Here is a 13,333-nt window from a genome sequence, read left to right as displayed (position 1 = left end):
TTTTTGAGAACTGGGCAATAAAATTCTTCAATAAGTCATTTAGCAACATGACATTCACTTACCAGAAGAGACGACTCAGTGTCGACACCTATGAGTTTAGCCAATGGGACAAGATTTTCCGGAAGTAATAAACAAGTCTTGGATTCTGGCCAACGACTAGAAATGACTGTAAGTAGTCTAATATTATGCTCACCAAACTCAGCATTGAGTTCACCAAGGCAGTTATCTAAAATATTGTAGTACAGTTGATGATGTAAATCAGCGTCACTATCAAAACCATGAACATTAGAATGTCTTACAGTTGTTTTAGTCTGTTAAGTATTGGGGCAGTTTGTGTTATGCTTTTGCTTTTCCTGATGGTATTCTGTAAGGTCGTGATGATCAAGTTTTGATGAGATATTCTCATTGCCAGTGTTGTTTCAGATGTCTTTAACACTACTGACAAGAGATTCAATAAGGTGAATTCTTGTCATGAAGTCAGTCATGTGATTGTAAAAGCTGATCTGCAGGTCCAAGTGTCGGCAGAAATTCCTTCACACGGTATGCAGTAAATATGAATTTTTCTGCATTTTATCTGTTTCAATAATCCAGTTGCCACACTGCTGCATCACACTCATTTTCCTCACCTGTATCAAGTACATCCACCAACTTTTTGTGGTTAGCTATAATTGCTGACACAGTGGCCGGGTGACGTGACCACTGCTTGCTTTCCAATAGTATGCACTACTGTTAACCAAATGTAGCGGATGGTTAAAAGTTAATTCATTTTGCCACTTACAGTGACCAGTTTATTGTGCACCCCATACTTATCCTGTGAGCAGTAGCACAAAAGAATTACAGAGTTGAGGTCACAAGGGGTCTGGATAACTAACCCCAGTGGTCAGGACATTATGACATTGAATGTTACAGAGTATTTCAAATACATTGTTTGTTTTATTTTTGTACATCGAGGGTAACTTATTCACAACTGCCTGAGTACAACAGTGTGAGGCAATATGCCTGGCCACACACTTTGTTATTTGCATTTGCATGAGAAGTATTCAAGCATATTGTGTGTTTGGTTCTATAGATGGGAAATGATATAGCAACTGAGTTCAAAAAAGTGGATGCAGTCTTAATATATCGGCTATCTTGCCATTTAGAGATAAAGTGTTGTTCATTTCACACACAGTGTATTTGGACCTGTCCGTAAAAGGTTCTGTCTTCACACATTCAAGGACGTGGTATTCCAGTTTGTGGTCATTTGTTTGATCACACACTTTGCATTTAGTTTTTTTTCACATCTGCTTGAGGGATATACTGCCAGAGGTACTTATATCCTTATCTTACTTTAGCAGTTCCATTATCTTGTAATCTAGTGATCTAGTTCCCTGCTCCATATACATGTTTCACTTGATACTTCTCATCATGGTAAACACTGTATTGACTAATGCCTGTTTGCACTTGTCTGCTTGCATCAAATTCATCAATCTGTTCTTGCCTAGTAACAGTTTTAAGGGTTCTTTTTGACAGGCCCAAATTGTGTTTAACAGTGTCTTTGTTAGACGCGAGTTTGGCGAGGGCATCAACTCTGTCATGTTCTTTGAGGCCTGTGTGAGAAGGGATCAACAACAGTTTGATCTTGACACCTCCATCAACAAGGTCCACATTTGTGTCTGGCTTCACAGACAAATGCGTGACAACTTAAGTTAAGAGCAAGCAGGATAGAGAGTCAGTGATGACGAGACTGTCGGTGATGGTGATTTAAATAAATTTAATGGCTGAAAGTATGGCAACTAATTCTGTTTGTAGAATGGATGCCCACTTGTTAATTCTAATTCCTTTCTCAGTTACATTTCCATTAGGTTGATCATAACCTAACATCTTCATTTGCACTGAAAAGTGAGATAAGTCTCCTACCATTGGTGTTAGTGGTGGGGTCTTTTTCTTCATCATATAGATTACAGCTCCTCCCCGACTTACGACCTCCGACCACCCGGACATTCGACCGCCTGGTGTCCAGAAGACACATCTTCTGGGGCCTTGCATTTTTTGGGTGGGTGACTGTACCGCTGACACTTGAAGCATCTGGTCTGTCATGGCACGTAAGATCTCACTCAGACGTTGTCCCATCCCAGTGTGACCGTCTCTGGAAGTTTGTGGAAAAATCCAACTAGAGCCGAGGTGGATTTTCCGTCGGGTCTCTTAATTTCTCTCTTCGCGTCTATTTCTTCTTCTATGTGTTCTTTAATATCATTCTTGTTCATATGTTATACTTTGGCGTGGGAAATAGCTTCCCACACCTTAACGGGGCCGTCATCGATGACATTAAACGTTGCTAAGTTGTTTAGCCTGTCTCCAGTCACCGAAGTTGAGGGAGGCTGAGGACTGTGTGGCACTTCTAAGAAGTCAGCAATGACTGGGAGGCATAACCCTCTCACATAACCTCCAGTGTGACCAGCCAGGAACTCCTGGTTAAGTAGCCACTTCCTTTTTTATCATGACCCAGTTTGTCTCCAGCAAAGTAAAGGAATACAGATGTAAACCTTCCTTTTTTCTCTCCCTGGTGTTATCTCTATCAATACAGTACAGGCACCATCTACTTGTAGAGGTTTTCTATAAGTATATGCTGTTGTTTCTTCTCTAAAACACTGTCTGCTGTACTCGAGACTCCAGTATTGGTGGGACTGTGTTGGCTGATGCATGGCTGTGTACTCATGATCACATTTGTAAATAACTGACGGTCTTAATTTATATGGAAACAAGACTTTTATCAACAAAGTCATTTCATAAGTTTTGAATATATTCTATCTCAATATGCTGTAAAAAAAATTGGAGAGTGAAAATGTTTTTATATTCCTGGGAACTGCCATAGAGCGGGTACCCCTACCAATGAGTTGTTCCAATGATCTAGATTGGAAACTTGATCCACCAGGACTGCCTTTGGGTCTGTTGGTATAAACACAAACTGCTCCAATACTTAACAGTGACTGAAACAACTGTAAGACATTCTAATGTTCATGGTTTTGATAGTGAAGCTGATTTACATCATCAACTGTACTACAATATTTTAGATAACTGCCTTGGTGAACTCAATGCTGAGTTTGGTGAGCATAATATGAGATTACTTACAGTCATTTCTAGTCGTTGGCCAGAATCCAAGACTTGTTTATTACTTCCGGAAAATCTTGTCCAATTGGCTAAACTCATAGGTGTCGACACTGAGTCGTCTCTTCTGTTAAGTGAATGTCATGTTGCTAAGTGACTTATTGAAGAATTTTATTGCCCAGTTCTCAAAAACATTGGTGAAAATTTCAAGATATCATATCCTTTCTGAAATGGATTAACTCACATACACAAGCTTTATGCGGCTGCCCTCACATTTGGTACAAGCACTGCAATATGTGAACACTCCTTTTCAACTGTCACGTGCTTACACAATATAGGCATTCAATGACTCACCGTAGAAAAAGTAAGTTGGTCTTGACTGTATTTTGGGCAGACCTTACACAGAAATTGAACTTGGAGGAAAAAGCGGGAAAATTAAATTGTATTGAGTTAATTATCACTATCACATAATGAGTACAGTACTGTGTATATAGAAGTTATTAATGGAAGGAATATTTTCTCATTATTTCTCTGTTGTCATTTTTTCATAAACATCATCAGTTTTCATTATTGTCTTGTTGGTTATTTGAGAAAAATTAATTTACATTCAGTTGTTCGTTGCTGTACTTCAGTTTATATAATTCTTTCCTGTCTATGTTATATACTTAAACTATCATTACATATATGTGTGTGTAGTTTAATAATTTATGAATTTATATACAGTATACATAAAATGTTGTGAGCTGACTCATTAGTTGTCATAAATAAAGTTAATGTTCTGTTGTATAATTGGTTATATATGCAAATGGTTTAATTATAGAAATTACAACTAATAATGTCATATATGGTAGTTGTTAATAAATAATCTTGGCCATCTTGGTCGTTGAACAGGCGCCCCCCACTCGGCTATAAATCTGACAATGGGTCTTGCAGATAATTTACGATTTGATAAACAGCAACGCCAACAAGAAGTCATAACTAGGGAGGGAAAATAAAATATAAGAACATAAGTTTCACTCATTAACCAATACTACTCAAAAGAAATTGGAAATGTATTTAAACTCATTATTATGGGATTTGATTCCAACAATATAATTCTCATAATTTATAATGTGCATAGAATAGGTTTAAGATCCTACTTAACCAAACGAAAAAATGAATAAGGGATTTGTGGAGATAATAGACTCATGAATCTGGATAGTAAAGCCTAAAAGAAAAAAACACAATCAATTTTATATACCGGTATATGGTAATAAAACCACCAATGTGAGGCTCTGTCATTTATTGACAAGTTAAGTACAGTATTACCGGAGTCAGTGTTTATTGGTTTAAGAGCGGACAACAACACAGGCTGCCACGTCATATTTTTTGGTAGATTGTTTACAGTAAATAGTTAATTTCTCTGTGTCAAAGAGCGTGGAGACATCATTTTAGTGTCACATGATCAGTTCTTCACCGTGTTTTACCCCGTACTCTCTGTCATCTTTCATGTCCTGCCCATTACAGGTGATTTATGTTCATAGAGAAGAGATAAAAAAATACTGGTATTTATAATTAAAATAAAAAGTTGTGTTAATTTTTATTAGTTAATATGATATTATGTCATTTGTTGCCACCCAAAATTTTTTGATAATTTTATGGTTGCAATCAGTAGTTTTGATCATTCTAAAACACTTTTCTTCTATGGCATTTCTGTCACAAATAAGTTCTGTATAAGTGAGATATTTTACATTTTAGTTGCTGGTTTGTTAACCAATCAGATCTTGGCATAGTCCATCTGTTAGGCTAGTATGGTTTAGATTAGGTTATATATTCTATACTGGTGCAATCAATACAGTATACTTATATACTAATGCAAATTAATTACATACACTGTACACTCTTGTCCTATATGTAAATAGGAAATGTCAAATTTTCCCCTAAAATCAAAACTTTTTAATTTCTAAATTTGTACCAAAAAATTGCAAACAATAGAATCAAATCTATATAACATTTTACATCCATCAAGCATAATTTCAACTTCCAAATGTTTGGTGGTAACAAGTGAAATTTTACCATTAATACTACATCATCCACAGAACAACTGTGGATAATATGAATCAAATATAAACACAGTACTGTGGTACTAAGGGACTCCACCACCACTACCCAGTACAAGTTATGATGGTGTTATTTGACTGTGCTGGCTGGGCAAATATCCAAAGGGTATTTGACCGTTAGCTGCGGAGATTGTCTATGATTTTACTACGATTTTAATGGGATTGTGGACAGGATGGCTGTGGGCATTATTACACTAGTCATTACATAATAACTTAAATGTTAAATGCTTAATTATCTTCTGATACTCCAAGATGTCCCACTTCTCTTATGGACATATAATTGGGTTAGGTTAGATAAACATTTTTTAGTCTATACCTAAACTGTTAAACGTTGAGCTGTTGGTTTTCTTAATAAATAGATTTATAATTTAATCATGTTCTATCTTCCTTATCATTAATTTTACGTGTTCCTATCTCTACTTGGTCGATTGTGTTACAATAGTTTAAAGTTATCAATAAAATAATATGTAGTATATTCTGGGGCCACAAGAACTTGGTTTTATTTTAGAACCCTTCAAAATATTATATTATATTTATAATTGTTAGTCAAATTGAAACAAATTTATACAGTAAAACCATTCATAAATATATTGAATAATAATTACTCACATACAATAATATGATATATAACTGGGGGTCAAATAGTGCTATAAGCCGTGCCTACCTGTTGCTCCTGCCAGCAGACCAACACCCACACACACACAGCAAGTCTCTTACCTTGTCCAATATGTCCTCACAACTATTATAAGGCTCTCTCTCTCTTACACCACCATAATCCCTGCACACTTATCATTCATACTAAAACACAAATGAGTCCTCACAATACAATATTACACCAATACAAACCAATTTTCTTCAGAATATTTTTCGATGCTGTGTTTGCATGGAGGAGGGCATGGCACACCACACCCTTCTTCCCAACCACACACTCTTCCTCCTAACCACTCCCTCTTCCTCCCATCCACATCCTCCCATCCACAAACACTACCTCCCATCCACACACCCAAAAGGTTGGGTGGATGGGAAGGGAGTTGGGATGGGTAGGTATGTGAGTTGGGTTGGAGGGGAGGTGGTGTAGGAGGAGGGTTGGGTGGGAGGGAGGGGGGGTGGGAGGGAGGGAGGGTTGGTGGGTGGGTGGGGGTGTTTGGGAGGGAGTGTTGGGTATAAGGAAAGGTGTGAGAGAGGGTGAGTGTATGGATGGGAGTGAGGGTGTGTGTGGGGGAGGTCCTCCCATACACACACCCTCACTCCCATCCATACACTCACCCTCTCTCACACACCCAACCTCCCACCTTTAATGTGTGTGGATGGGACTAAGGTTTTCTCATTTCTTTCAGATTGTGCGCCTCCGAGGTGAAAGTCTGACTGAAGTGAACGTGTGGCTGGTCGAGAACTCCTCCAAACAGGTAAAGTACTTATGACAATATATAATGTCTATATGCAAGTATTTATGAATGTTATGTTTTAAAGTTTTTTGTATTCCAGGTTTGTTTGTGTGGCTGACTGGACCTACTACAAGGTGCTTCTTGCAGGTAATAAAGGTAAAGTTTTTCAAGTTATAGTTGATAGCACTAACAGCACCGTAGTTAGACGTAGAATGCACAGTAGTAACTCCGCCTTGTTCAGTCGAACATGCCGGTCCCAAGCCCGGATAAAGGAGGAGGGCTACTGCAGTGTTGTATCTACCATCGCCACCTAACAAACTTACATTATGAATTGTTCTGAAAAAGGTAATGTGTTCTGTCAGCAACAGAGAAAAAAATTACATATGTACTGTACATTGTGTACTATGTTTTTACATCTTTGTAGATAGGTAATACAAAATAAAGAATTGAATATACAGTATATTTTTTATTTTCATATGTATACACTACACATTTATTGCAATATACAATAACAGTCCAGAAGCTGATACAGAAATACAAAATATTCTTGGTCATATAGCCTAGTTTTATACCTGCACTGTCTAGGTACAGTATATATCAATTTACTGGCTATTCCTGCAGTCTTATGTTCTTAAACCTACATTACCAAATATTAGCACAGAAGAAAATCAGAGAAAACTTGTAATGATTGGCAACATCACTAGATATCTTTCTCCGGTGTCCCAAGAAATCACATTACAGTACCACTACCATTATTATTTCTCGGCAGATACATCAGTGATGGTGAGGCCGTCACATTATCAGCGGTTGTGGATTTCTCAATTCAACCTTTATATTGCAGACTCCACATAAGGTGAGTTTATTTCACTAAACCTTAAGGTTTTATAGAGTATCTTGTCAGGTTTTGGTCCTACACAAAATTTAGCTTTAGATAATAATGGAAGTCTTGTACTTTGTGAATAATTTTGGCCAGGCACAGTACAGATATATTTCTAAATTTATCCAAGTTACCAAGTCTTTAGGGAGCGGGGTGGGGGGAGGGGGGTTCATAAGTTGTTTATTACAATTTTACAAGATTTTTTCTTCTATATTTTCAGGTAAAACACTTCCATTCAGCAATTGGTGTGCAGTGTCCAGATTGTCAACATTTAGTAAGTAAAATTCTTACTGTACTTTACTTTCATTTACTGTATATATACAATACTTTCAAATTAATAGTATGTATGCAATCAAAAATGTTCCTTACGGTCATGGCCGATGAATTTCAAAATGAACACGAGACGCCCGTTCTCTCGGTACGGTTGACAAAATCCTTTGTCCGAGGCGTCCGTGACTTAAATGCATTATTTGTGCCATCTGTGGGTATCTAGAAGTTTTGATTACATGTACCCAATAGGGCATCACATGGGCATTAGTTTGTAACAGTTGTACGTACAATGAATGGCACTTTGATGTCAATTGGTGATAATTATGTAATTAATGTATATATCATGTTCTAAGTTACCCAGAAGCCATCATGTGGGTGTATCCAAGTTGATCACTTTAGTTCATGTTTCAGGTATAGTTTACAGTTCTACTGTACTTGTGGTTTATTTAGATCATTATCATTCAACTTCGGAATATGAAACGTAAAGTTTATTCAATATTTATTTATTTATTTATTGTTATACACAGACATTGTAGGAGTACAAACCATTACAAACACCTCCAGTGCAAGTGCCTCTACCAGTGCAAGTGCCTCTACCCGGTACAAACGCCTCCCCCGGTACAAACGCCTCCCCCGGTACAAACGCCTCCCCCGGTACAAACGCCTCCCCCTGGTACAAACGCCTCCCCCGGTACAAACACCATCCCTCAACAAGCCACCAGAGGCCTTCCCACACTGAACAACAATTACATATTACACTTAATTTTACAAACCACTAAGAGAAATGGATCCGTGCGAGATATTCAAACCTCTCACAATCCGTTTGATTGATGTCCGTGTATCTCGTTGTACACCTTGCTGATACTTCACCTGTGGACGAAAAATATGCAGTATTATAAAATGGAAATTTTTTGCAACCACAACAAAACTGACTACCACTGTAGTTAATAATGCTACTGTACATAATGTATCTTGTTATTTTTAATACTTTGTGTGGCTTTAATCAAGGTCCACTCCTACAGTCTTGAATGCATTAGTACAGTACTTTAAGTATTTTCTCAAGTTTTGCTAAATTATAACAAAAATATTTCCGTAATACTTAACTTTCACAGTACACTATTCTTACAGTAGTGTACAGAACACCAATTCTGTTCTTTCTTAGTTAGGTGGTAGTCATCAAGGTGTGGGATGCTGGACAGTAGTGGTCACCTTGTTGTGTCTGGTCCATCTTTCTTGTACACCAACCACCTGCAACATGATTATATTTGTTTTTAGATACTCTACATCTGAATTAATTAAGCTATTTTATATCACAACCAATACACAATATTGAGGTTAACTTGTACTGTATGTTCTTAAATGCACTATTTTAAGTAATATATCAAGTTTTGCTAAATTATATAAAAAAGGTTTCAGTAATACTTAACTTTTACATTACAGTACACTATTCTTAACAGTAGTGTACAGAACACCAATTCTGTTCTTTCTTAGTAAGGTGGTAGTCCTCAAGGTGTGGGATGCTAGACAGTAGTGGTCACCTTGTTGTGTCTGGTCCATCTACCTTGTACACCAACCACCTGCAACATGATTATATTTGTTTTTAGATACTCTACAACTGAATTAATTAAGCTATTTTATATCACAACCAATACACAATATTGAGGTTTACTTGTACTGTATGTTCTTAAATGCACTATTTTAAGTAATATATCAAGTTTTGCTAAATTATAAAAAAAGGTTTCAGTAATACTTAACTTTTACATTACAGTACACTATTCTTACAGTAGTGTACAGAACACCAATTCTGTTCTTTCTTAGTAAGGTGGTAGTCCTCAAGGTGTGGGATGCTAGACAGTTGTGGTCACCTTGTGGTGTCTGGTCCATCTATCTTGTACACCTGCAACATGGTTTGGATTTAGATCAATCTTAATTAGCCTTAATGTATTACTACCAATACACAACATTTACTCCAGAATTTATTGGAATCTAAACTTGCATTCTTATATATATGTGATATATCCATACACTCAAACACCCTCCTATATCACCTTACACAGGAGCATTGTCCTTCTCACTTTTGGCTGCAGCAGTCTTCATCTAGGCATCATCCCCCACATGCCTTCATAGTACATGCTATTTTTTGCATCACATTTTTAACATGCACTCCATTCACCATTGCTTGAGCACACCACCATCCATGCATGAGCGCCCCCACTGTACGAACGCCCGTCCACTATACGAGGCCTCCACCCCCACTGTACGAGCGCCCGTCCACTATACGAGGCCCCCATCCCCACTGTACGAGCGCCCGTCCACTATACGAGGCCCCCATCCCCACTGTACGAGCGCCCGTCCACTATACGAGGCCCCCACCCCCACTGTACGAGGCACCCACCCCCCCCACTGTACGAGCGCCCCTGCACTGTACGAGCGCCCCTCCACCGCCCAATGCTCCTCCTTTCCAACCCTTCACACAAAGTAAGTCCCTCCTCTCGAGTCTTACTTCCAGTAGTTTTTGGGGATGGCCATACTAAGATACGTAAGTAATTTACCTAAGAAGGCTTAAGTAACATGCTGGGTGTTACATCTTGCTCAAGGTGTCGGTCACTTCCTCTACATTGGCATTCACGTACGTCAGCTGTCACCTGCAACATGTTTAAAGTTGTAATTTATGTACAATGAAGATTAAACATACAATTTCCATCTACCACCAGACTACATGTACTTATACTGTCCCTAATTATTTTTTTAAATACCTTATCTACAAAAGATCTTATTTTAAGTTGCATTAGTGTTTTAGTTTTCTTGATACCTCAACAACTAACATTTACCACAACAATAGTATAGCCAATCATAACAAGCCTTCATCACCAATACTGCTACACTACTAAATCTCTCCACACTGCTTCATACACAACAGTTTACCACTGTTCACTTACTGAATCCTCCCTCCCTTCCTCCCACCCCTCAAGCCCCCTTAGGTATTCCCCTTGACAACTTGGTCACATTTAGCTTGAATGAAAAACTTTACCAACACACCTGCTCACCCCATATGCCAATACACAAGCCATATTGTCCCCCCCACCCTAATTACAACAAGCCACACCCACACAATGTTTAATGATTTCACAAGTCCCACAAGCTTCCCTTGCCTAAATAAAACTCAGTAAGTTGACTTTACCTGTTCTGGCATTTTAAGTTATTTCTCCTTAGGTTCAGTATGATGTTACTTCTGGCCAGCTTAACCTGAGGAGAAAGTCAGTACAGTACACGATTAGATTTTGAAAAGGAAACTGCAAAGTACGCAAGCTATTGATTTTTAATAATTTAAACAAGTGAAATTTTTTTAGCTTAACTTTCTGAATTCATGATCAGTTAACTTGTGGCAAATTTTAAGTTACATTCTTTAATATATTTGTTATCCAATATATAAACTATATAATAGGTAACTTAATATTAATTTGGGTTAGTCTAGATTAGTTACATTTAATCTATGTTAGGCTGATTAGGTTAGTTAATTTGTTAGTTAAAACCCACCTACTAACAACCAGCTTTACTTACTATTAATCACATTACTACTACTAATGCTCACTAATACTGTAACTAATTGGCATTTAGTCCTGTACATTTTTATAGCACTTTATTAAGCTTTCCCAAATCTCTACAGCTAATCTTAATTTGACTCCCAGCTCAGTTTATCTAGACAGTCCACACAGCTCTCCAGAGCCCATTGTAAAATTGCAGTTTCGTCGAATATGCCCTCGTAGTTTAGAAATTCGTTTATCCTGTGTATTTTGGGTCGATTCAATGAAATTTGGCCTTTATTTCCAGGGGAAAGCACCCTCTTTAGAATTATATCCCCCCCCCCCAAAACAAAGCATGGAATCTTCAAAACTCCTTTCTGACATTCTTTGCTCCCTGGTTAAAATGGTGTTAGAAATACTCCAATAAGGAGATCTAAAGGTTGGGGATGGTTAAAAGTCAGGTGTGTACTGGCCGAAACTGCAATAATACCGAGCCCTCCAACACACACACACACACACACACACAGTCCTCCAACACACACACCAACACACACAGTCCTCCACACACACACACACACACAGTCTTCCCACACACACACACACAGTCCTCCAACACACACACACACACAGTCCTCCAACACACACACACACAACACACACACACACACACACAGTCCTCCAACACACACACACACACACAGTCCTCAACACACACACACACACACACAGTCCTCAACACACACACACACACACACACAGTCTCACTTTACACACACACACACACACACAGTCCTCAACACACACACACACACACACAGGTCCTCAACACACACACACACACACACACACACACAGTCCTCCAACACACACACAGTCCCTTAGCACACACACACACAGTCCTCCAGCACACACACACAGTCCTCCCAGCACACACACACAGTCCTCCAACACACACACAGTCAGTCACACACACACACAGTTCTCCAGAGCTCTACAACACACACAGTTCTCCAGAGCCCTCCAACACACACACAGTCCAACACACACACACAGTCCTCCAACACACACACACACACACAGTCCTCCAGAGCCCTCCAACATTCACAGTCAGCCAGGTCCCACACACACACACCCTCCACTGCCCAGTGTAGGAGCACAGTGTTGAGTGGTTTATGGGCTGACCATAATAGCTAAGATAATATATAAGTAACTTAACTGATGAGGCTGAAGTAACATGCTGGGTGTTAAGTCTTGCTCAAGGTTCTCTCACTTCTCCATTGGCCTTCAAGTACACCAGCTGTCACCTGCAACATGCTTAAAGTTGTAATTTACGTAGAATGAAAATTAAACTTGCAACTTCCATCTACCACTACACCACGTGTACTCACTGTCCCCAACTGTTTACATAAACCATTACCTCCACACTAAAACTATAGCATTTTTAGATCTCATGGTGTTGTCCCGACCTCCGTAAAGTGTCATTAATGCAAGAACGAATGTAAGTGTCGTCAAGACCAACACATGTGGTAACTCCAACGAGAACCAGGCCAATAAGGTAAGAAATAAGGGATTCCAACATATGGCGAGAGTCGGTTAGATTAGGTCCGGTTTATGTTTTTATAGGGTTTTTTTTTTTTGCATTTTTCATTCGCTGAGTCAATATTTTTTTCGGGAAACACCACCAAAAAAATCTATAAAAAACGACCAATTTCCGACGGAAATGGAGGTCATAACCGATCTAAACACAAATACGCTAATATTATTTTGTTTTACTTTCTAATTGTTGTGTGAACATACAAATGGACCTTTTTACACCAGGAGACAACCAAGGAACCTCCAGGTTACGTTACGTTACGTTGTTAGGTTAGTTATGGTGCTTTTTGGTTGTTGACCAATGGGTTTTTCCGGTTGTAAAATCCATGGTTGTCCACTTTTAAAAAATTACCAGGAACCTTAATGTTACGGGATTTAATATATACTGTATTCTGAAACGTCTCGCCCTCTAGCCTAGCCTAGCCTAGCCTAGCCCAGCCCAGCCCCGCCCGGCTCACTACCTCACCTCATCCGGTTCCCTACCCCGCCCCGCCCCGC

General features: G+C 38.7%; 2 long non-coding RNA genes across 5 annotated transcripts; one reads left to right on the top strand and one right to left on the bottom strand.

Annotated features, from left to right (window-relative positions):
- The first annotated feature begins 6,387 nt into the window (after nt 1-6,387).
- Nucleotides 6,388-12,887, top strand: LOC121868149. Of its 3 annotated transcripts, XR_006089328.1 has the most exons (5): nt 6,388-6,727; nt 7,341-7,424; nt 7,669-7,722; nt 10,932-11,018; nt 12,688-12,887. It is a non-coding gene; the product is annotated as an uncharacterized LOC121868149 (long non-coding RNA). The 3 variants fall into 3 exon arrangements; XR_006089327.1 differs by lacking the exon at nt 12,688-12,887 and having other exon boundaries at nt 6,389-6,718; nt 10,932-11,753; XR_006089326.1 differs by lacking the exon at nt 12,688-12,887 and having other exon boundaries at nt 6,389-6,727; nt 10,932-11,753.
- On the bottom strand, nt 9,275-11,025 carry LOC121868150. 2 transcript variants are annotated; one of them, XR_006089330.1, is made up of 3 exons: nt 10,900-11,025; nt 10,271-10,363; nt 9,275-9,295 (listed from the first exon to the last, which is right to left on the bottom strand). It is a non-coding gene; the product is annotated as an uncharacterized LOC121868150 (long non-coding RNA). The 2 variants fall into 2 exon arrangements; XR_006089329.1 differs by lacking the exon at nt 9,275-9,295 and adding an exon at nt 9,481-9,615.
- Nucleotides 12,888-13,333: the final 446 nt, after the last annotated feature.

The sequence above is a fragment of the Homarus americanus genome, unplaced genomic scaffold (assembly GCF_018991925.1).
Source record: "Homarus americanus isolate GMGI-L3 unplaced genomic scaffold, GMGI_Hamer_2.0 scaffold10388, whole genome shotgun sequence".
Taxonomy (NCBI): Eukaryota; Metazoa; Arthropoda; class Malacostraca; order Decapoda; family Nephropidae; genus Homarus; species Homarus americanus.
Note: the sequence above shows the minus strand (reverse complement) of the source record. Positions and strands in the feature narration are given on the sequence as shown.